Source organism: Pan paniscus, chromosome 1, assembly GCF_029289425.2.
Source record: "Pan paniscus chromosome 1, NHGRI_mPanPan1-v2.0_pri, whole genome shotgun sequence".
NCBI classification, from domain to species: Eukaryota; Metazoa; Chordata; class Mammalia; order Primates; family Hominidae; genus Pan; species Pan paniscus.
The window spans coordinates 165878933-165904072 of record NC_073249.2 but is presented as its reverse complement, the minus strand read 5'-3'; the positions used below and the strand labels follow the sequence as shown (position 1 = coordinate 165904072).

The 25140-nt window shown below is 42.5% G+C and overlaps 1 long non-coding RNA gene across 2 annotated transcripts in view; it reads right to left on the bottom strand.

Moving 5' to 3' along the window:
- LOC117981444 (uncharacterized) overlaps nt 1–14543 on the bottom strand; it is a 30576-nt gene extending 16033 nt beyond the window's left edge. For both annotated transcript variants that reach the window (XR_004672980.1, XR_004672985.1), the window contains exons 1-2: nt 14294–14543; nt 7303–7541 (exon numbers count right to left, since the gene is read on the bottom strand). This is a non-coding gene — a long non-coding RNA (uncharacterized LOC117981444). The remainder of the gene's footprint in view (nt 1–7302; nt 7542–14293) is intronic.
- Nucleotides 14544–25140: the final 10597 nt, after the last annotated feature.

Genomic DNA, 25140 nt, shown 5'->3' with positions numbered 1-25140 from the left:
AGTTTTCTGGTGATAACAAGCCTTTCCTGAAAAGCCACTGCCATTCCACTCTCAGGAAAGCTTGCTTTAAGGGCAGGTTTCTGAACAAACGGGGATCTTCAGGAATACGCCAGGGGTAGCATTGTTCATACACAGGCCTGCTTCCAGTGAACAGTAACGGTTTTGAGCTAATAAGGAAATAATCCATTTTCAGCAGATGAAAGAAGAGGGATCAGAAAGGTAACTTGAGCTGAGGGTAATAATGGTGCCAAAAACTTATAATGGAAACTATCTAAAGAATCCAAGACCCTTTGTTAGATATGAATGATTTCTTTTTTCTGGTGAGAAGTGTATGGAGAACTTGAGAAGAAGGGCCTGAGTGGATTTTATGAAAAAAACCTCTGTCTGGGGAAGAAGGGCTTGGGGTTAGGTTGCAGCTCCACTGTATCCTTCAGTTGCGTAACAGGGAGGGAGTTGAAAGATGTTCAGAACACCACAATACGATGTGTTTTGTCTTTGAACTCTTTCTTCCAGATTTTAACTGTAAGTTCATACATGTTTCCCTGCAATCCCTCTAGGTAGGTGTGCAATAGACAGCAGAGACAGAAACAAATTTAATTAACAAAGAATTCTTAACATTGCACACACCCAGAGTTCCCCGCTTTGAGCATCAGCATCTGTACTGTAATAATCAGCAAGAATCCACCTAATCAAGATACCTATATATAACAATACTTTAAAGCTCTTAGAGGCAGGATTTTTTAAAACATTAAATGGATTTCATTGAAAATGTCTAATCCCGTCCTTAAATAGGAACTGGAAATTGTGGCCTTTACTATCAAAATACAAAGAATTATAAAAGGTATAGAGTGGGCTATCATATCAGTTTATAGTTCCTTTTATTCATTCATTTGCCTAATTATTCAGAAACTATTTATTGAATGATTTTGATGGTCGATGGGCTGAGCGAGGTGCCGGAGAAACATTGCAGAACAAGACCTGGTCCTTGTTCGCATAGAAGACATAGAGAGCAGACAGGCATTACACCAATAATTACTCCATTCCTCCTCATTCTCAGCCTTCAGTGTGACTAAAAGTCATCCAGGAAGCTTGCTTAAAACTACATATTCCAAAATCACCAGACCTGAAGTGGGGCTGAGGAATTAGCATTTTTAATGAGTTCCACGGTGAGTCTGGTACAGGTTGGTTGAAGAATCGTGTAACTAATGAGGCTACAGAACAGTCTTTCTGCGTTTCCTGTGGCCCCCGAGTCTCCCGTCCCAAGCTTTCCACACAGGAATGCTCATTTCTTGCTTTGCAGCCCTTAGTCTTTGCCTGAACACTTTCTTAGAACTCAGTTTTTAAACACTAGGTCCCAAGCATTAAATAATTTATTTCTAGGGAAAACTCTGATTCCCACCAACATACTCTGAAAACACCTTCAGCATTTTCCTGCAGCTTCCTGTTCCCTAACCTGAAACCCCTGCCACTCCACTTTTTCAGAGAGCTGTATCGTTTCTCTATCCTGTGAGGTTCAGCAGTGGGAGAAGTTTCGCACCCCTTTGGACAGGGAGAGTCACTTTCTGCTTGCAAGGTGCTTGAGTCCTTCCAACAGGAAACCATTCAACAGTCCATCCCACCTGGTGTTATCAAAGGGCATAACTTTCACCTCTTCATGCCTCCTGTTACAAACACACGTGTTCGCTCACACATCCATATCCATATAAGTAGGTTTGCATATAAAACTATCTAAATAAAATCTGTCATTTTATTAATGTTATCAAAAGATATCCATTTTCAAATTGTCACGAACAAACCATATACAGCCAGCAGTCCATATGAAAATGTGACTCTTCTCAATTCTATTTTCATAAATCTATCACAAAGGAAAGAACCCCAGTCTCAAAGTATAACGGCCCTTTCTCTTCCTGTAGATAACAGAGTTAGGACCATGCCTTGACATGACCCCGTGCCTGGACCTTACTGTGACTCAGCCCATGACTCCAACAAATTAAGGCAAGACCAGTTTTCATCTCCCTCCCAAGCACAAATTGTTGCTGCTTAATAATCTCTGAACCAACTATATCCCAGTAGATTCTAATACTTGTGAAAGTCACTCCTTACATTTTTAATTTCTTCATAACATGGTAATACCTCACTATTAAAAAATTAGGTGCTTAGGGGTGAACTGAATGAATTTGTGAAAAGTGTGAATTATAAAGTATATCTTTTCAGAGAAATTTTGTTACTATAAAATACAACAAAATTAAGTAAGTCTTGCCTAGTGGAAAGCATGCTGCCCTGCCCTGCTTTAATGAGTGAATGAGAATAATTTGTAATTCACATACAAACGTTGCTGAATTGCTTTTTTAAATGTTCCTAGCATAGGGCACACATGCTTCCAAAGGACACATCACAGGAATTAAGCAAAGCTGGCTCTGTAAATACTCAATAGGGATATTATAAAAGATTTAAGCACTGGATAATTTTTTGAAATCTATATCAGCCAAAAACTTCCATGATTATGTGACAAACCCAATTTAACGTATCTTTTTTTAAATTTGATAAAATTATTTTGAGTTATCATGAAGTCTAAACTAGTAACACCCAAATTGAAAGATTTTGCTTAACCCAATTACTCTGTTTTCTGATTTTTATAGGAAAGTTCATATTTGGTGTTCTGCCAAGAGCATCATGTTCCATGATCTATCTAACTGAAAAAAAGGAGAAAACTTTACTCCAGAGATAAAGAGTAGCACAATAATAAAATTAGCAACTGACATTTATGTCACAGTGTACAATTTACTTCCAAATGCTATATCTTTTTAAATTCACACTTATTCTGTACAATAAGTAAAGAGAGTTATTATTAATAATTCCATGTTAAAGTCAGAGAATCCAAGAGTCTGTAAGCTCTTTCAGGATCGTGGTTCAGGTCTTCTGACTCCAGAGTCTACGTGGTGTATAATAGAAGTTCAATGTGTATTAGTTTAATAAATGAACAAATTAATTAATTACAGTAATTAAGGATAGCCTAGCTAATTTAAAGAAAGCACTACTAGACAAAGGAAAATAGTCATTTCAACACTAAACATCTCTCAGATGCTTAGGAATACAGCAATCCTATCATAATACATAGCCAGGACTGGCTACATAATTCGCAGGGCCTGGTGTAAAACAAATACATAAGGCCCCTTGTTCAAAAATCATTAAGAAATTCAGGAGAGTAACAACAGAGTATTCAGGCACAGGGTCCTTCAAAGAGCAGGGAGCCCTGATGACTACACAGATTGTTCATCCTTGAAGCCTGCTCTGCACAGAACATTTTAAAGCTTAGAGCACTAGCTCCTGGAAGAAATGATACCACCTTGTGGATAGCATTTTTAATATTTGGTAGGTGGGCAGGTTCTTGGTTGGTACAAGGAGGCCCTGCTGGTTCATAGTGGGCAGGAGCCAAGGATTCTAGAGATCTTCAATGGCAGGGACAGTTCTGAACTATGAAGAATCTTCCTGCTTCCCAGAGAGCTTTTGAATGTTCCACAGATATTCACATGGCTGAAAAGCCTGTTTTTAATTATCTGAGCTTAAAATCTACCTTTGCTTTACATACCTTGAATTTTCCAGGAATGTGACTACCGTGTCAATTCTGGAAATGTTGTGTGCTGCTAGTTTAGAACTTTAATGACATCCGTACTTCTCGTGGCATATGAGGCACCAAAGTAACCTACCTGCTTCACTCTGCATTTGTAGCTGTCACATCATTCAAAGTGATTCAACATAGTAGTACAAGGCTCTGACTCCTTCATCATATCTTCTGGTACTAGCCGTACTTTTACATAAAGGAATATGTATTATTTTATCATAAATTGTTTTCCTTTTATTTCCCCTTTAAATTATAGTTAGAGCATTTTTTCCTAATTGGATGAAGGTAGGTTGTAATAGTCAATCATTTCATTTCATGTTGGCAAAAGGAGATTTCAAAATACTTGTTATATAAAGTGGCTTTGGGTATGAAAGAGTTGAGAACCATAGGTTTATAGGCATAAGATTACAAAATGTTTGAGCTGGAAAGAATTTGGGGGATTATCTAATTCACTGACAGATAAGGAAATTGAGGCTGAAACAAATTCTATATCTTGCCTAAGGTCACCCTGCAATTATTGGCAATGCCAGGACTTGAAACCATGCTGTTTTCCAGGACTATAAAAAAAATTCATTCTTTCTTTCTTATTGTCCTTCCTTCCTTCTTTCTTTTCAATAAGTGCAACTGAGCTCCTGCAGGTCAGGCACTGGGGTGGTCTCGATAATGCAGAAATGACTAAGACACAGCTCCAGTCTTTAAGGAGATCACAGGCTGTCTGGAAAACAGGACAGAGCCCGAATATGGTACAGCCTACCTTAGAGTAAACCTATGTTCAAAACATTACAAGGAGGAAACGACTGATCCTTTTCCTGGGAGTTCCAAAAAGATTTCCCGGCAATAGTGAAATTTGAATACTGAGGTGGGAGAAAGGCTTGGCCCAGTAGGAATAGGGTCACCCTCATTCTAAGCAGTTGCCCTGCCCAAGTGTGCAAAGCCACAATGGCCAAAACGAGACCATCTGTAATCAGGTATTGACTGCCCACAGCCCAGAGACAGTTGGAGCCCTTAATGGCAAGAGTACAAGTAGAAGCACAGGCTTGTCATTATCTTACCCAACACAGCCCTGAGACCAAGCAGAGGGCAGGGCTGTTTCAGAACACTTGGGACTTCATGAGGTTTACAGGGAGGAGAGAAAAGAAAGGGAAAGTCTCCAGGCAGCTCCCTGGGTTACAAGGGCCTGATAAGCCCCTGGATTTCTGTAGGCACTGGCCAGAGTGCAAGCTAAGAAAATAGCTTGTTGATTGCTGAAGTGATTAAGTGGATCGCCTTATTGATTCTCACCTAGCTTGGAACAGACCTCAATAACCAACATCAAGTGCTTTAATAAGGGCAAAGAAAGATTTACTGGATGTGAGTGCTTTTCATTAGAGAGGACTGAGGGGAAATAAAACATACTGACCCACCAGTGAGGGGCCATGGCATGGCTTCCAGCCTGGTGACTTCCAACCAGACAGGAAGGTGAGTAAGAGGAAGTCAAATGAGACAGCCCCTGGGCCTGAGCTTATCAAAGCATTCGAAAAAAAATTTCCACAGATTGCTAGATTGTCTGCTTCCCTTCTGCCTCTCCACACTGCAAACCTCACCACCCAGGAAGCGAGGACACAGTCAGAGTGGCTGCTGCTTACTGCGCCCACATCCAGGCACCAGCTTGGCCTTTTGGTAAAGATGACCTCTAATCTTCACCTCAACCCTACAAGGAGTGCATAAGTTTCTCCACATTACAAAGAAGGAATCAAAAACTAAAGAAGACACTCAAATGGTGGCACTAGGATTAGAACCCAGATCTCGGCTGGGCCTGGTGGCTCATGCCTGTCATCTCAGTATTTTGGGAGGCTGAGGCAGGAGGACCACTTGAGCCCAGAAGGCCAAGACCAACCTGGGCAACATGGTAAAATCCTGTCTCTACAAAAAATGCAAAAAAAAAAAAAAAAAAATTAGCTGGGCATGATGGCATGCACCTGTAGTCCTAGCTGCTCAGGAGGCTGAAGTGGGAGGACTGCTTGAGCCCAAGAGCTCAAGGCTGCAGGGATCCATGGTTGCACCACTGTGCTCCAGCCTGGGTTACACAGTGAGACCCTGTAATAAAATAAATTTTAAAAAAACAATCCAGATAACTCTAGTACCAAGGCCTATAATTAAAAATTTTCTGTGGACCTCTATTTTTCCTCTCAAGGCTTTGAGTTGAATACACTCTACCCTGCATAAATTGGCCAAATTTTTATTTTTAATCAGCAATTGTTGTGTGTCAGGGGCCAACCAAGTATTACACCAGTTGATCTTCACAACCAGTTTAGAAGTTGGCCCTATGATTATTATCCCCATTGTAGAGATCAGTTAACTGAGGCTTGGAGAGTTAACTTGCCCAAGGGTTCTTCAGTCAGCATGCAGCAAAATGGGACCCTGAACACAATGTTGTCAGAATCCAGGTCCTAAACTCTAATCAACTACGTCTTAAAGAAAGTATAAATGAAAAATACAGGTGGCAGTCTAAGAAGACACAGAAGAATGCAAAGACTACATCCATTCATTCAAATGTTCGACAAATACCTGTTAAGCTCCGACGGTACCATAAGCATTTTTTTTAACCCTGAGGATATAGTGATGATCAAAAAAGGCTGTCATGGGAATAATTTCTTTTGGAGACAGCAGATGATAATAGAGGAACATATAAGATAAATAAGAAGAATCCTGCAAGAGAGAAGTACAGTGAAGAAAATAAACCAGGGCAAAATGGGCGGGTCTGCTTTATATTGGGTGGTCAGGTAGGTTTCACCCAAGAAAGTTGCCTATAAGCTGAGGCTTCAAGGACAAGAAGGTACTAACCTTGCAAAGGTTTGGTTAAAACACCTTCTAGGCAGGAGAAATAGCGAGTGCCAAGGCCATAAGGCAGGAATGGACTTGATGCCTCCACAGAAGAGGAGGAGGCTGCAGTGATGAGTGAGGGAATGGTAGAAGAGGAGGTCTGAAAGGAGGGGCAGTGAAGTCTCGGGGGCCTGGCAGGTCATCACAAGAAATTAGGTTTCATTCTAATTAAGAGAGGAAGCCATGGAAGCATTTGAACTATTTTCAATGATTTGCATTATAAAAACATAATTTTGACTACTGTTTGGAGGGGACAAGAAGATGCAGGGAGACAAGATGGGAGGCCACTGCAGGACTTCAGATGGAGCAATAATGTTAGCTCAGATCAGGTATAAGTTAGCAACATGAAGAAGTGGCCACATCCTGAATGTAACTGGGGAAATTGCTGACCTGACTTGCCACTTTACACTTTTGGAAGTGGACAGGAGCTGCTGCCTTTCTGATACTCCCACATGGTGCCCCCCTGCCAGCTGCTTTCATTATGTTTTGACCGGCTTCTGCCAAGTCAGACTACAAAAACTTCACTGAAATAACAGAATGTGATGCCGTCATCTCCTCTGCACACGCCAGGAGAGGGTTTTATAAAGTTTCACAAACAACAACGCCTGCTAGGAAGCCAGACAGCTCCCCTGACCACTGCCCAGGCTGACCCAGACAGAAGAGAGAAGACACTGGCAGAGAACTCCCTGCTCTTCTAAACAGCCCCAGGGGTGGTTTGCCCTGTTCACTGTGGTCAAAGTGGCATTACTACTTCAGAAGAAATAGAAAATGAGGTGAATAGAAAACAGAAGAAAGTTGAGGTCACAATGAGATACCACCTCACATATTTAAAGGCAACTGAGAGACGCTGGGTTTCCTCCTGGCACGTCTGTGAAAATGCGAGAAAGGTCTGTCTACCACCAACTTGTTTAAACCAGGGGAAATTCATCAGAAGGATAACGAAGAACTTGACAGGGAGTGTTCCTTTGTGTCATGTTCTCAGGAGGGAAGACAGCTGGTGGCATGCAATCGTCTGCAGGTCTGACTCAGGGAGACAGAAGGTTGGGCACAAGGTGAACTGTCAGGAGAAAAAAAAATTGAGAGAACCTTAGAGAAGATGAGCTTTGTACATAATTGATCTGACAGAGCACTGCCCACCCCATCACTACAGCTGAAATATGGCCACTCTCCCACGTGGGAATGCACTTGCGTTTAAGGGCACCAGACGCCATCTATTAAGGAAAGTGTTTAAGCAGGAGGGATAACATGTCTGTCAGTCTGAGCTAGTGATTCTGGGGACTCAAACACCATGCCAGAGTCTCAGGATTAAAAAAATTCTACCTCTATTCTAAATAAAAAGGAATTTTATTCATCAAATGAACAAAGGAACAGAGTGAATGGCTTATGACAACCTCCCCTCCTGACATTTGGTTTGTTAGTTGTACTCAGGGAAAAAATGTTGTCCACTCTAGAGAACTTCATAAAAAGTGGTTCTAGAATTATTCTCAGCTACTTGAGTTTGCTAATTCCTAAGGGTAGGGTAAAAGTTGTCCATTATTTCATCAACAAATATTTATTTAGTATTCATCATTCTGCTAGGAACGATATTAAACAAGATAGGCACACCAACCCTGCCCTCATGAACTTAACAATTCAGTCAGCTTTCAGGCCTTTTCAGATATTTAGGCATATGTATTAGTCTGTTCTCATATTGCTATAAAGGACTGCCCAATACTGGGTAATTTATAAAGAAAAAGGTTTAATTGACTCACAGCTCTGCATGGCTGGGGAGGCCTCAGGAAACTTACAATCATGGCAGAAGGGGAAGGAAGCACAACCCTCTTCACATGATGGCAGGAAAGAGAAGTGCCAAGCAAAAGTGGGAAAAGCCCCTTATAAAACCAACATAACTCTTGAGAACTCACTCACTATCACAAGAAGAGCAGCATGGGGTAACCGCCTCCATGATTCAATTACCTCCCACTGGGTCCCTCCCACAACACATGGGGATTATGGGAACTACAACACAAGGTGAGATTTGGAGATTTGGGTGGGGACACAGACAAACCATATCATTTCTCTCCAGTCCCTCCCAAATCTCAAGTCCTCACATCATTTCAAAACATAATTATCCCTTCCCAACAGTCCCCCAAAGTTTTAACTCATTCCAGCATTAACCTAAAAGTCCAAGTCAAAAGTTTCATCTGAGACAAGGCAAGTGCCTTCCACCTATAAGCCTATAAAATCAAAAACATGTTACTTCCAAGATACAATGGGGATACAGGCATTGGGTAGATACACTTGTTCCAAATGGAAGAAATTGGCAAAAATGAAGGGGCTACAGTCTCCATGCAAGTCCAAAATGCAGCAGGGCAGTCAAATCTTAAAGCTCCAAAATGGTCCATTTGACTCCATGTCTCACATCCAGGTCACACTGATGCAAGAGGTGGACTCACACAGCCTTGGGCAGCTCTCCCCCTGTGGCTTTTCAGGGTACAGCCCCCCTCCCAGCTTCCTTCATGGGCTGGCAGTGAGTGTCTGAAGCTTTTCCAGGTGCATGGTGCAAGCTGTCAGCAGATCTACCATTCTGGGGATCTGTAGGACAGTAGCCCTCTTCTCATAGCTCCACTAGGCAGTGCTCCAGTAGGGACTCTGTGTAGGGGCTCCAACCCCACATTACCCTTCCACACTGCCCTAGCAGAGGTTCTCCATGAAGGCTCCGTCCCTGACACAAAACTTCTGCCTGGACATCCAGGCATTTCCATACGTCCTCTGAATTCTAGGGAGTGGTTCCCAAGCCTCAGTGCTTGACTTCTGTGCACCTACAGGCTCAATACCACATGGAAACTGCTAAGGTTAGAAGCTTGCACCGTCTGAAGCCACACCCCATCTGTATCTTTGCCCCTTTTAGCCATGCCTGGGATGCAGGGCATCAAGTCCTGAGATTACACAAAGCAGCAAGGCCTTGGGCTCAGCCCACAAAACCATTTGTTCCTCCTAGGCCCCCTGGCCTGTGATGGGAGGGACAGCTGTGAAGGTCTCTGACATGTCCTGGAGAATTTTTCCCATTGTCTTGGCAATTAACATGTGGCTCCTCATTACTTATGCAAATTTCTGCAGCCAGCTTGAATTTCTCCTCAGAAAATGGATTTTTCTTTCTATCACATTGTCAGCCTGCAAATTTTCCAAACTTTTATGTTCTGCTTCCCTCTTAAACATAAGTTCCATTTCCAAACAATATATTTGTGAATACATAAAACTGAATGCCTTTAACAGCACCCAAGTCACCTCTTTTATTTATTTATTTTATTTTATTTTTTCAAGATGGAGTCTCACTCTGTCACCCAGGTTGGAGTGCAGTGGCACAATCTCAGTTCACTGCAACCTCTGCTTCCCAGGCTCAAGCAATTCTCCTGCCTCAGCCTCCCAAGCAGCTGGGATTACAGGTGTGTACCACAACACCCAGCTAATTATTATTATTATTTTTTTTTTTTGAGATAGAGTCTTGCTGTGTCACCAGGCTGGAGTGCAGTGGCACAATCTCAGCTCACTGCAACCTCTGCCTCCCAGGTTCAAGTAATTCTCCTACCTCAGCCTTCCCAGTAGCTGGGACTATAGGTGTGCGCCACCAAGCCCAGCTAATTTTTGTATTTTTAATAGAGACAGGGTTTCACTATGTTGGCCAGGATGGTCTCAATCTCTTGACCTCATGATATGCCCACCTCAGCCTCCCAAAGTGCTGGGATTACAGGCATGAGCCACCACACCTGGCCCACACCCAGCTAATTTTTATATTTTTTGTAGAGACAGGGTTTCACCATGTTGGCCAGGCTGGTCTCAGAACTCCTGACCTCAAGTAATCTGCCCACCTCAGCCTCCCAAAGTACTGGGATTACAGGCATGAGCCACCGCGCCCAGACCCAAGTCACCTCTTGAACACCTTGTTGCTTAAAAAATTTATTTCACCAGATACCTTAAATTGTCTCTCTCAGGTTCAAAGTTCTGCAGATCTCTAGGGCACAGACAAAATGCTACCAGTCTCTTCATTAAAGGATAGCAAGAATTACTTTTGTTCAAGTTCCCAATAAATTTCTCATCTCCATCTGAGACCACCTCAATCTGGACTTCATTGTCCATATCACTATCAGCATTTTGGTCAAAGCCATTCAACAAGTCTCTGGGAATTTCCAAACTTTCCCACATCTTCTTATCTTCTTCTGAGTCCTCCAAACTCTTCCACCCTCTGCCTGTTACCCAGCTCTAAAGTCACCTCCACATTTTCAAGTATGTTTATAGCAGCACCCCACTACCTGGTATCAATTTACTGTATTAGTCCATTCTCATGCTGCTATAAAGGACTGCCTGAGACTGGGTAATTTATAAAAGAAAGAGGTTTAATTGACTCACAGTTCTGCATGGCTGAGGAGGCCTCAAGAAACTTACAATCATGGTGGAAGGGGAAGCAAACACGTCCTTCTTCATATGATGGCAGGAAGGGGAAGGGTCTAGCAAAATGGGGAAAAGCCCTTTATAAAACCACCAGATATCATGAGAACTCACTATCACAAGAACAGCAGCATGTGGGTAACTATTCCCAAGATTCAATTACCTCTCACTGGGTCCCTCCCACAACCTCCATGTGGGTATTATGGGAAATACAATTCCGGAAGAGATTTGGGTAGGGTCACAACAAACGACATCAGCATATCTATGACAAAGGATTAAATTCAGTTTAATTCAACAAGCCTGCACTGGACCCTTATTCTAAGTAATACAAGCATAACTTAAGAATTATTCATCCAACAAATATTGAAAAAACAACACTTGTGACTTACTGCGTTTTGGGAGACACATAGTTGATTTCGATCTAGATAACTCTCTCAAGGAAGCTGCAGTGTGGTAGGAATGATAAGACTTGTACATAGATAAGTAACACCAATGATAGAAAATGATAAATATCATTTTTAAAAAGAGAAGTGCAGATGGTGAAATTTAACAGGAAGGATAAGGAGATGACCAATTCCAGGAGATGGGCAAAATCTATTCACTGCCTCAGTTTCCCAATGCATTCATTCATTCACTCAATAAATACAACTTGAATCATTGCCCTATTCCAGATACTGTTAGAGTCAGGCATGAAAAGTAGACTAGAAGAGAGAGAGAGATGACAATTCCCTGGAATTAATACCTTAATATAGGTATATACGAGATACGGAGGGAAGAGAGAGGAGGGAACTTCCAAGCCTGCCTGTGGTGAGGGTCAGTTAGCAAAGGAATGTTTTGTCAAGGAAATGACCCTTTGCTGAGTGTGGAAGAAAAGGGAACACCTCAGGAGAAAGAAGAGGGAAGCCACAGCACTCTAGGCAGAAAGATAACAAAGATTCTGAAAGGGAGAGACAGGGTGCATGTGGGCAGAGGGTGGGGGATGAGGCAGGGGCGGAGGCATAGGGAGCCTCTGCCAGTTTTCTCAGGGAAATGGGAGGTGAGGTTGACAGACAAGGAGGGGAGGTGGTGTGGTTTGGGGAACTGAAAAGGCAAGATAGGCTCTGGAAGGCTTCTCTGGGAAATGCAAGAAGATACTAATAAAGAACAAATAAAAGACAGTTCCAAGGTAGAAACCACAAATTTTTATGTGGCATTAAGTACACATCATAATGCAAAATACTCCAAAAATACTTAGTGCTCTGGGCATGAGAGTAGAGAAAGTGGAGAGAACATATCATTGGACAGACAGAGCATGTGCGTGTGCAAGGGAAGGGGAGGGGTGCCATGAAGAGTTCAAATGCAAGTGTGTGGAGTCTGTCCTGCCTGATGGACTGAGAGAAAGTGGATCAAGGAGTTGGAGCTGGAATGGCAAATAGTTTTCATCTCACGCATCAACTCCAGTTGATGGAACCTGTGCTGAGAAGGATCCCAAAGCAACCTCTGGGTTTAATAGGAGAGTGGCATGATCAGTCTGTGAGGTTCTCAATGAGCTGGAAAGAGTGGCAACAATCACACCAGGCATTGGCCATCTCTGGACCAGAGGCCAGACAAGGCTGTGAGAAGAGAGGAGTAAGAGAAGTAGCAGGACAGGGGGCTGTGGCCAGAGTGAGATGTTGGAAGGTGAGGTTTCGTGAAGACATCAAGGCCTAGAACATGGCTAGGGAAAAGTTTGGCTGACTGAAGAACAAGGCACAATCTAGTGTTCAAATACCTTCATGCTGCTGCTCTTGCCTCACTGAAGAGGTTAAGTGTCTTCAGAAGACATGTGACATAAGGGAATGGTGGATGGTTGAAGAAACACTTGGCTGTTCTAATGTAAACAGAAGAAGGAGTGGGAAGCTCTCATTTCTCCATCATTATCAGGCTCTGTTCTCAGGAAGCCAGAGAAACCTATGGCATGCTGCCTATGCAGGCCTCCTCCAGACCCATGGCTCAGACAGACCCGCCTAAACTCCAGCAGAGAAACAAGTCCCTGACCATTCCCTTCATCAGGGCAGGCAGGATGCAAGCCAACAGCTTCTCCTCCAGTGAGCCAATCCCATTACTTTTTTCCTTTTTAACTTTGTAAGAACACATAACATGAGGGCCACCTTCTTAGCAAAATTTTAAGCACACAATACAGTATTATTGACGATAGGTAAAGCGTTGTACAGCAGATCTCTAGAACTCACTCATCTTGCTTAACTAAAACTGCATGCCCATTGATTAACAACTGTTCATTTCCCGCTCCACCTAGCTCCTGGCAACCACCATTGCACTCTTTGATTCTACGAATTTGGCAATTTTAGATACCTCACATAAGTGGACTCATGCAGTTTCATCTTTCTCTGACTGGTTTATTTCATTTAGTTTAATGTCCTCAAGATTCATCCATGTTGTCACATATTTTAGAGTTTCTTTTTTAAGGCTAAGTAATATTCTGGGATGTGTGTGTGTGTGTGTGTGTGTCTGTTCCACATTTTCTTTATCCATTGATCTGTTGTTGGATATTAGTTCATTTCTACATCTTGGCTATTGTGAATAGTGCTGCAATGAACACGGGAGTACTAATATCTCTTCAAGATCCTCATTTCAATTCTTTTGGATAAATACCCTGTGGGACTGCTGGATCATATGGTAATTCTATTTTTAATTTTTTGAGGAACCTCCATACTGTTTTCCATAGCAGCTGCACCATTTGGCATTCCCATCAACAGCATGCAGGGTTCCAACTTTCCCACATCCTTGCCTGAATCTCTTTTTGGATTCCGGAGTGACAGTGTCTCAGGATCTTGGCAGGGAAGGACCATCACCTCCTCATAATCCGTGCCACTCTGGAGGGCTGAGCACACAGTTCTCCTTGTTTCCCTGTTTGCCAGCTTGCCTTGTGGATAAATGCAGAGAAGGATTCAGGATTGGAGGGAAGGGTGAATTCACGGCCCTACAGAGCATGTCTAAAAGCATTTGTCAAAAAAAGAGTTAATGACTGCTTCTCTGCGGGAAGCCCTAAAGAAATGAGTGTTCTGAAGTGTAGAACATTCGCTTTTACGGTAGGTGGTGTTATTGTTACATGTTCATACAGACAGTGCTAATTAACAATCCTAAAGGCCACATCATTAAATTATTTCTCCGCTAAAAATCCTATGATGTTTAATGCATCCCAGCAATTCAATTATATCTAAAACACTGGCCTGAACGGCAGGCACTATTCTGTGGCTGACAAAGTGCAAGTTGCTCTTAAGAACAGGTGAAGCTTAACAAGGAAAGAACAACATCTGACAAACTACCTCCCTGCTCTTCTCCCTAACATATACCCTAAGAATAAAAACAACAGTGATATTCCAAGAAAATTAACGTGGGTCTTACCTTTGCTAGACCGGCGATGAAATATAGGCTTTACCAAATTTTCTGTGAAGAATCTGACAAGATTTTCTTAAAAGATTTCACCCAAAATAATCAAATCAGTGCCCTCAGATCTATTTAAGGTCCATCGGGTTTCACTGTTTTTTTTCTCTGGATCCTACCACCCATCCTTTGTCATTTCTAACCACTGCAAATTGCATTTTGGGTTTGAACTTGGGGTGACTTCATGGCTTTGGTCTGGGTTTTTCCTGGATGTGTATCACAGTCAGCAGAGAGCACTTTGAAGAGCACACAAAGCCTCTTTGTCTCCCACTCAGTGAAATATCTCAAGTACAGAGCGCAGTGAAAAAGGGCTTCTTTCCAGCTTAAACACACACACACACACACACACACACACAAAAGAAGCTCTTGCCCTTCCCTGCCGCCCCCAGCCGCTGTGGTGAGACAGTCTCTGCACAGGCACGGGGCCCAGTGCAACTGGCCAAGTGGCCTCAGTCCTCTGGACAAGGCTTGGCAGGCAGCACCATGACAGAACCTCCTGCTTGGAGGGTGTTGGTGCCGAGACTGCATCTGGGAGCAGCACATATGTGATTCCACTAGTTTTTACACAAAGAGGCAGACTATGCCAGTGGCCAGCTGGCCAGCTGGGCACTCATCTGCAACCTTAGAAGCAGGAGTCAGGGAGCAACCCACTGATCCTCTTGTCATGATCTTCCCAAGTGCCCAGTTTCCACATAAACCATTTCCTCATCACTCTCCTCCCTAACACTATCCCAACAGTACCCTCAAGGAGGCCCCACTCAGCTCTATGAGGACAGGGGGCTATGTATCTCCTTAGCTCCATACCACCAAGCACACTGCCTTACATGGAACACACTCTCAGTAAAGGTTTCTTGGATGGAAAGATGAATGAACAGATAGACAGATGGATGATGGGTGGGTGGATGAGTGTGCGCATGGATGGGTGTGTGCAGGGATGGGTGGGTGGATGGATGGGTGGGTGGATAGAAGAATCTTATAAACCATTGTTCGGATCCTGGCTCAAACATTTTCTTTTTGTGAGATCTTGGGAAAATTACCAAAACTAAGATACTACAAAACTAAGCCTTTTGGTTTTTTATCTATACAAAGAATGATAGCAGTTACGGTGGAGATTGAGAAAATTCAGTAAGCACCTGATAGTAGGTGCTCTGTACACATTCATGGTTTTTACCCAGGAACTGTTTATAGATTATCAAGTCCCTTGCTTCTGTAGGAGGTCTTTCCTATCACTGTCGAATTCATTGCTCACTTGCATCTCTCGCAAAGGGATGGCAGAGGAAAGGTAGTAAAGGGTGCTTAGACTGGAGTGAGGACTACAAGAGGGAGCACCAGTATTGACTGGGGATGCAGGGTTTCTAATTTTTCTAGCCCAGAAAAATTCAGACAGGCATGGTTTGGAGGAGACCTGGGTTCCAGTCAAGGCCCTGTCCCCAACTAGCTGGATAAACATGGCATGATCACCTCTCCCTTGTGGTCCTAGATTTCTTCTATGAGATAAACTCATATGATTGCATGAATGCTGAAGTCTCTTCAACTCCCAACTCTGTGATTCTATCCTTCGAGATCCACTTAACATCTTCTTACCTCCTCATTGAAGCCTGTCCTGACCATTCCTGCTGACAATAAATTCTCCCTCTTCTCAGAATCTGTGACTCTTGTCTGCGCTATGTGTCTGGAAATTAGTTCACGTCATGGCCTTGCAATGATGATGATAGCAAACACTCAAATCATACTAACTGGAGGACCAGAGATTATTCTTAGCTACACACATACGCACACACACTTGAACATATGCATGCACATACACACACATACACACATAATCATTACATTCTCATAATACCTCTCTATGAAGTGAGCAATCTCAAAATCTCATTTTACAGATGAAAAACTGACACATAAACACACACAAAAAATTTACCCAAGACCAAACAGTTTTAAGCACTGGGCCAAGTATTTGAACCCAAGCAGGCATGACCTGCTGTTACCAGGCTGTCATAGGTCTCCTTGTTATTCAGCATCTCACTCCTCTCCCCAGTAGCTTCCCTGAGCATAGGGGCAGTGGGGTGCTGTGGCTAAGTCAAAGTACTCCCTGTCTAGACCACCTGTATGTGAACCCCAAATCTATTTTACTGCTTTGTACCTCTATTTTGCCATGCATAAAACAAGAGTAAAAAGTGCACTCCCTCGTAGGGTTGTTATGAGAATTAAATTAGTTACTCTAAGTAAAGCATTTAGACCAGACATTTGCTGTTATTGGGTGTAGGAGCCCAGCCTAAAACATCTCTGTAGTCTCTATGCCTCATACATAGGGAATGCTTTTGTGTTGACTCAGTCAAGAACATGGGAGGAGGAGTCAAACAGACCAAGTCCAGTCCTAGCTCAACCACAGATTAACTTTATGACCTTGAGCATGTCAGTTAACTTCTAAGTCTCAGTTTTCTCATTTATAAAATGGGAATCACACGTGCTGCCCAGTGAATCCCACAAAGCTGTGCTACTCAATTCAACAAGACATATGTGTGCACCGTGCATAAACTATTAGATAAGTGGAAGGGTTTGTAACTAGTTTAGTCTAGATGAAACCACCGCCTGAGGATATCTGAAGGTCTCTGCTCGAGGGCTGTGGTCACCCTACTTCAAAAGCAGAAGGGACAGATCCCTTCAAAGGGGCCCTGTTTGTAGAACTCTTGCTAAGCCACATAATGTTATCACAAAAGCATGTTGCAGAGAGGACCTCCTGATTTTATCAAACTGGAGAAACCACCCTTCCATGCCCAATATGGGACAAGTCATGAGTTTTCAGCTGTGTATGGCTTTGTTCCAAGGCACCCGAAGAGTTTTGCCTGCAATGACATATAGGTGCCCATTCGGTTTGTTGCAAGTTAGGAAGAAATTGATTTTACAGACCAGACAATATAATGAAAAGGGCATTTTTAGCTGTTTGCTATTTCCCTTTGGAGTTAGACACATTTATGTTTCGATGGCAATTTAATCACTTACAAGTTATATGACCTATTTAATTTATCTCAGCCTCACCTAGGACATTTGTGAAGATTAGAGACATAGCACAGCTTGTGGCACATGAGAAATGTTCAGTGAATTTATTAGTCACTGTTGTTATCATTTCCCTCTTTATAGACTCCCAAGTTACATCGTTTCAGCCTGAACGCATGGACCCAAGAGCCCTCAAGCTCTGTCTTGCCTGTTCCTTCAACACATTGTTGAACTCTCCATGGTCTGAACTTTTCCTGACTCCTGCCAACAAACACTCCTTTGTCCCCCTCCCCATCAGACAGACCAGTGCCTGCTGAGACATGTGCCTCCTGATATGTTTCCCCATCCAGGTAACATTTGCTAAAAGACACTAACAACGGCTCTGAAAGATGCTAATTATGATCATTCTACGTCATACTGCTCCTGAATGCTTGCTTCCTAACTCATAAGGTAGGATGCTAAGATGCATCTCAAGGGCTTTTCCTGATAATTAAAGAAGATCATGCAACAGTTAGCTTTTGGTGCCTAACACATCATCCCACAACTTAGTGACTTATAATAAAAAAACATTTATTTAACTCACAGTCCTGTAGGTTTGTGATTTGGGCTGGTCTCAGCTGTGCAGTTCTTCTGCTGGGTTCTTGATGCCTGGGCTCAGACCTCAAACTACGTTAAGCTCACTACATTCAACTGGTCAAAACAAATCACAAGGCCAGCCCAGATTCAAGGAGTCGGGAAATAGACTCTGCCTCTTGATAAGAATTGCTTTAAATTATTGTGGCAATTTTTGCATTCCACCATAAGTAATAAATCTAAATCACCTGCTCCTCAAACTAATTTATTTGATTTCTATCATATTTTTGATTCAGAAATCCTTGCAGGGCCTTTTATACGAAACTAGAAAACATTTATTGAGCCTTTACTATGTGGACAGAATTGCGCTAGGTATTGGGGAGGAAGGAAGGATTTAAGATATGTTTATGACAAAATCTCTGTCCTCAAGGTGCTTATAATCTCATTGGAGAAAATGTACATGCACAAAGATGAATTCTAAGGCCAGAGTAAAATACCAGTTTAAGGCAATAGTACAATAGCTGTCACAAGGGCAGGTATGATTAATTGCTAAGTCTATTGCACAGCCACCATCTCCTAAATCAGAGCACAGCACGGGGAGATGGGTAGAGTCTGGGGTAGTCAGGGAAGTCTTGTCAAAGGAAAAAGGATTTAAGATGCGTCTTGAAAGACGGTTTGGTCCAAAGCACCAAACTCAAATGTCTCCCTGACATCCCCTTTCTATTCTTTCTATTCAGTTTCCCTGCTAGGGGGCCTTCTTTCAGAAAAGACTGCCTACAGTCATAGCTTGTATGATTAAGCTCTCTTTCCAAATGCTGTAGGGAAAAATGAGGGAGATTCTAATCCTGGGAGCCATCTGTCAAAGGGAAGACCTTTCTTGATGATAGACAGAATTGTACGGTAGAAAAATTATGGGTGTTTTTAGTCCCCAAAGCTGGCAGTGTTTGTTTGCTTTTCTTCTGTGGGATTCTATTTCCTTATCTTTTATCTCGAATGGGGATTCTTCCTACAGCAGTACATGGAACATCACAGAGAATGTGAAGGTAATGCTTCTGGCATATAGCAGACAATAAATAGAATGTAGTTCCCTGTCTCTCATGCTCCTCCATTGCCTTTGCCATCTAGATCAAATTTATTTAGTAAATGTTCCATTCACCCTAATACTTAGCAATTGCTTCAGCATTAGGCCTTCACTCTTGTAGTCATGTGGCAAAGCTCATTCCAGAAGATCTCAGTGCAGCCCCTGGCACAAGTAAAGTGCTCAGTAAATATTTGTTTAAATGGCTTTCAGTCCCTGGAACTCATCATGCCCTCTCATACCTCTGGGCACTGGCCCTTGTTGCTCCATCTGCCTGAAATAAGCCCCCTTTCTGCTTTCCATCCACCAACGTAGCTAAGTCCCATTCCCTTCTTATTATTCATCTCAGGCATCTTTCCTGTAGGAAGATTTTTCTGCCCCTGTCCTCCACCCGCCCCCCCCCCCACCCCACCTTGGGTTTAGGTATCCCTCCTCATTGTTCCTACAGAAGTGCAGGGAAAAGCATAGCATTTCAGAAAATGGTTATGGAACGGATGGATTGAGGGATGGATAAGTGGATGGATAAATAGAGGGATAGATGGAGGGAAGGATGGTTCAGTGAGATAACCCAGTCAAGAAATCAACTTTCCAAAAGCTCATTTCACATTTTGGGGCAAGTATAAAATGCCTCTGGTGAAACATGAATTTTTAAAATCTGACATGGAAGCTAAACTTTCTACAAATATGTGAGAGCTGATAATTAAGGATCTGTTTCATAAAATAATAGACCTAACATGGAAAATTCCTGCTCAGCACATACACACTTAATACTCACCAGAAACAGCAGGTAAGCAACTTAATTAGAAAGAACCCCAATTAATGCATAAACCCAAGGAACAAAAGCCATTCCCCTGGAAGTTTTCAGGGGCAAATTTAAGACAAGGTCCTTGGAGACAAGACTCCGTACCAACTGTCAGACTCAGTAAGCACAAGACCCCCAACTTGACATGTTGGGGAAAGAATGTTTCTGTCCACGAAAACTGAAGTTAGCTACTCTTAGATTCCTAACATAAATCATTTTCATCCTGCCAAAGGCTTCAGCTAGCAATGGGACCAGGAGACCTCAGCTCTCAGCTTCCAAATGTCCGCTTTCTCTCTCACCATTCACAAAACCCTCCCCACCCCTCTTCCTCACTTCATCATGTAATATTTCCCAAGTGTTTCAAGGTCACAGAAAAATAAACACTGTTTACTTAATTTGGAACACCATGAAATTTTTCTTTAAAAAAAAAGCAAAGCAATTTATTCAAATATTAAAGCTAGGAAGAACATAATATCTGAATTTAATAAAAGAAACTATATAACATCAGTGTATAATACTTTAAACGAAAGTGTCAAACAAAAGAGAAAGTACTGACCTCTTCTTCCATATGTCCTCCCTTTAAAAAATTTTTTTTTAGTTTTTTTAGGCACAGGGCCTTGCTACATTGCCCTGGCCAATCTCAATCTCCTGGCCTCAAGTGATCCTCCCGATTATCCTCTCAAAGTGCTGGGATTACAGGCATGAGCCACCATGCCTGGCCTATTTCCTCCCTTTCCTTCTTCATCCATGCAACAAACATTCACTGTTATGTGCCAAGCTGTCTGCTAGGCCCTTGATGTAAAATGGAGTAGGGCACAATTGTTTCCCACAATCTAGAGGAGACACTGGCATGTAATACACAGTTACTCTACAGTGTGAGAGTACAAGGAGAGATAGATCCAGAGTCTAGCGGGGCCACAGAGAAGAAACATCCAAATCAGTCTGAGGGATCATAAAAGTCTTCCTAGAGAAAACAACATCTGAAGGATGAAGGAGATTTTAAGGACAAGAGGGGTTTGCCAGGCAAAAAAAGCAAAAAAAAGCAACAGTTTCCACACACAGCTAGAATGGTGTACACAAAAGTAGAGCAATGGATCAGCCTCAGAGAACCCTGGGTCATTCACTATTACTGGAGGAATGAGGAGATGAAGCAAAAGAGAACACCAGAGTCAGATCAGGAAGTGTCTTGTGTGCAAAGCCGAATTTGTACTTAAAAGCTATGCAAACTATTGAAGGCTGTAAGCAAACAATACCATAATCCAGCTTGCATTTAGAAAAATGATTCTGTCCTACTCTGAGTGATGGATAGTAGGGAAGTGAGACTGGAGGCAAAAGACCATCTAGAAAAATGTTGGAGGAAACTTGGTGAGAAGTGATGAAGGCCTGATGGACCACGGCACTGGCCGTAGGAAATATGGCTGAGGGTGTTTTACCTTTGGACGGAACCATGTATTTTGGATGAAACTTCCCAACAAAAAAATATATTGTGGCAACCAGTATTACCTTTGGTTTCCTTTGCATTTCTTTTATATTCGCTTTCCATAAGTAGCTGGTTTGGGAAAAAGGCATCTTTAGCAATCATTGTGGTCAGGAGCCCTACATTCTTATCCTATCTCAATCATTTATCAGCTGTGTATCTTCAGGTGAGTCACTCATTCTCTCTGAGACTCAGTATTTTAATTTATAAATTTGATCATAAATTTTACCTCTTAGCTTTGCATAATGATTAAATAGAGGAATGTATATTATTACATATTATTATAATGTAATATATATTACATATTATAATGTAATATATTATTACATATTAGTATGTAATATATTACTACATATTATAATGTAATATATTATTACATATTATTATTATTATGTAATATATTATTGTTTAGCCAAACATGTTGCAAAAATGAAGTAAAACACCACATACTGTATAATATTAGGAATATTTTGGATGCAAATGACAGAAAATTCCACCAGCCCTGGCTCAAACTAGATAAAGGAATATCTTGGAAAGTCTGTGAGCAGATTTGGCTTCAGACACAGCTTGACCCAGGCTCAGATAATATGTCCGGGATCCAAATCTTGACTCAGCTCTTCGGGTAATGGCCCCATTCTCAGACTCACACTGTAGGCTCCTCATTGCCCCGGCAGCTTCAGATACACATCACACTACACAGCACTGTCTATTCCAGTGGGTTCTTCCACAAGCCTGGGACCACCACTCTCTGTCTCTTTCACTGGCCTGAACTGGAACATCTGGTCATGCCTATGACCAGAAAATAAAATTCATATATTGCCTTTGCCTATGTAAAGTGCTCGGCCCCTGGGACATATGAAAGTATAAGACTGAGAATGAGGGAGTGGCAGTTCTCCCAAAGCAAAGGTAGGGTAGTGTTGTCAAATGCTAAGGGAAGATACCGTGGATGCAAAGCAGTCTACAAGTGTCCCTTATGCACACTCCCACAGTCAGGCTGCCACTCAAAGCCTCTTGCTGCTAATCAGCTGGATGGGGATTCACTGACCTTGCTGTTGTTGCCATCGTTTTGAGATGAGCTGGCCCTTCTTTCCACTTATGTCATAATAGTAAAATGGTTATTTATTGTCAAGCTTTGAAGTATTCTTCTGAATGCTCTCTTAGCACCTATGAGCTATTCAAGGATCACTAGGATTCTGCAGGACTCATTTAAGAAGCACTTCTAGAGGTAAGATGGGGCAGAGGGCAAGTGAGAGCTTCTAGCAACAAAGAGAGGGCCTAATGGGCAGGAATCAGATAAAAGAATCTGACAGTGATCAATAGTAATTGTATTTATAAGAGGCATCCTCTTCCTCCCTGGAAAGTACCTGCTAGCCCCTGGGGACTTACCCATCTCTATAAGCTTTAAATCATTTCACCAATCTTTTACATCCAGCCACCTTGAGTAGACCCCAGGAGTCAGTTACCACTTTGTACTCCATCAGAACGTGTCCAAGGGCAGGGAAACACACAAACCCAAAAACTATGTGTCCATCAGAAACACAGAGGCAGCCATCGAAAACACAGAAGTTGGTGCCTGTCAGTTCTTTGCAAGAGTAGAGACGGGGTGAAGCTTATCCTGCCCTGGAGGTGGCGACACTCACACACAGCGGGGGCCCTTAAAGGCTAGATCTCAGTATCAGTTTCCTTTAACTTTATTCTTGGATATGTTTATAGTTTACTCCTCTATTGCAAAGCAAGCTCCTTAGGGGTAGAGGCCATGTCTTTTTCATCCCTGACCCCAAAACTTACCACTATCCCTGGCCCAAATAGGCATTTCATGAATGTGTCCAGAATCAATGAATTCACTTTGCTAGGCACTGGCAAATACAAAGATCTAAAAAACAGCTTTTTACTTATAGGTCTTACAGCCTTGTAGGGTAGAAAATGAGAACACAGCTGATGAAATAGCTAAATTGAGAGCAGATTTGAAAGCACTAAATCACATCCATTACCTTATTTGACTCTCAGGACACCCCCATGATGTTGGCACAGCAGATTTGTTAGCTTCGTTTTACAGACATGAGATCAGTTACTTGGGATGCAAAGGACAGAAATACTCCACCAAAGTCTCATAGCTTAGTGACAGCCTGGACTTGGTCACTTGACTCTCAGGTCTGGGTTCTTCCCATAACATTTTTGCAGCATTGCAGAAGATTCAAAGCAGGGATGTTTGGCTATCAACATCAAAAATAGTGAAATGAACCTAGCTGCTAAACTTAATTTTTTTTTTTTTTTTTTTTGAGACGGAATCTTGCTCTGTCGCCCAGGCTGGAGTGCAGTGGTGCGATCTCGGCTGACTGCAAGCTCTGCCTCCCCGGTTCATGCCATCCTCCTGCCTCAGCCTCCCGAGTAGCTGGGACTACAGGCACCCGCCACCATGCCCGGCTAATTTTTTGTATTTTTAGTGGAGACAGGGTTTCACCGTGTTAGTCAAGATGGTCTCGATCTCCTGACCTCGTGATCCGCCTGCCTTGGCCTCCCAAAGTGCTGGGATTACAGGCGTGAGCCACCGTGCCCGGCCTAAACTTAATATTTTTCTAAAGATCAGCCTTGTATTATTGAAAGTGCTTTCTTAGCCATTCTCTCCTCTGATTACCACATCAAATTTGTGTAGCTCTTTTATAGATAAAAGAATAGAGACAGGATTGAAGTGTCCAGAGTCTAGACTAATTTGCAAAACTCATCAGCAACTAAGTTAAAACTAGAATCTAAGACCTGAAGTACCACTCCCACTTTGCCTCCTCTTTGGCCTTAAAAAATGAGAGTTGGCAGGGCGCAGTGGCTCACGCATGTAATCCCAGCACTTTGGGAGGCCAAGGCGAGCGGACCACCTGAGGTCAGGAGTTCGAGACCAGCCCGACCAACATGGTAAAACCCCCGTCTCTACTAAAAAGACAAAAACTGGCCGGGCGTGGTGGCGGGCGCCTGTAGTCCCAGCTACTCAGGAGGCTGAGGCAGGAGAATGGCGTGAACCTGGGAGGCGGAGGTTGCAGTGAGCCAAGATCGCGCCACTGTACTCTAGCCTGAGCGACAGAGCAAGACTCCATCTAAAAAATAAAAATAAAAAAAAGAGAGAGGAAGAGAGACTCATAGAATTCTTAGATCATAGGAATGGAGGAAACCCTCCCATTCCTTACAGAATCCCCTTGTCCAGCTTCTTGCACACCTCCAGAGAGAACACATTATTTACCACATCGGAATGTAGGCCATCCATTCTTGGAAATCCCTATCATCGGTCTTTTCATCAGAAACAAATCAAACTGGCTTCTTGTCATTTCCACTCATTTCCCTGCATTGGTTCAATTTCATTCAGTTTAAGTTTATTAAGTACCTGCCATGTACCCCCACAGATAGGTATTATTATGCCCATTTTGGAAACTGGGCCTTTGAGAGCTTACAAAATTTACCTAAGGTCACAGCTGGGAAGAGCCAAGACCAGGTCTTCTGTTTTCAAATACTATACTATCTGTGGCTTGCACTTAAGAGTCACAAAAATGAAAATGCAACCCTTCCTCCAGATACAGCAAATAAGACCAGTTTTGCAGACACGGCTCCCTGTACGCCACTATCCTGTTTTACAAGTCAGTAAATGTTCAGGAGCTCCCAATACAATGTATGAGGTTAATTAATAATATGTAAAAGTTTATAGTTTATACAGCATAATCTCATAAACATTTATTAGTATGCTAATAGAGAGTAATGGCCATGTAAGCATAAAATCAGACAGGGGGCTGATGTGACACAGCAAAAGAGCTGTCAGAAAATCCATAATACTCTTTTTAACCAGCAAGAGTATTACAGGCATGATCTCCCTACAGACTTTTTCCTGGTTGCACTTCTGG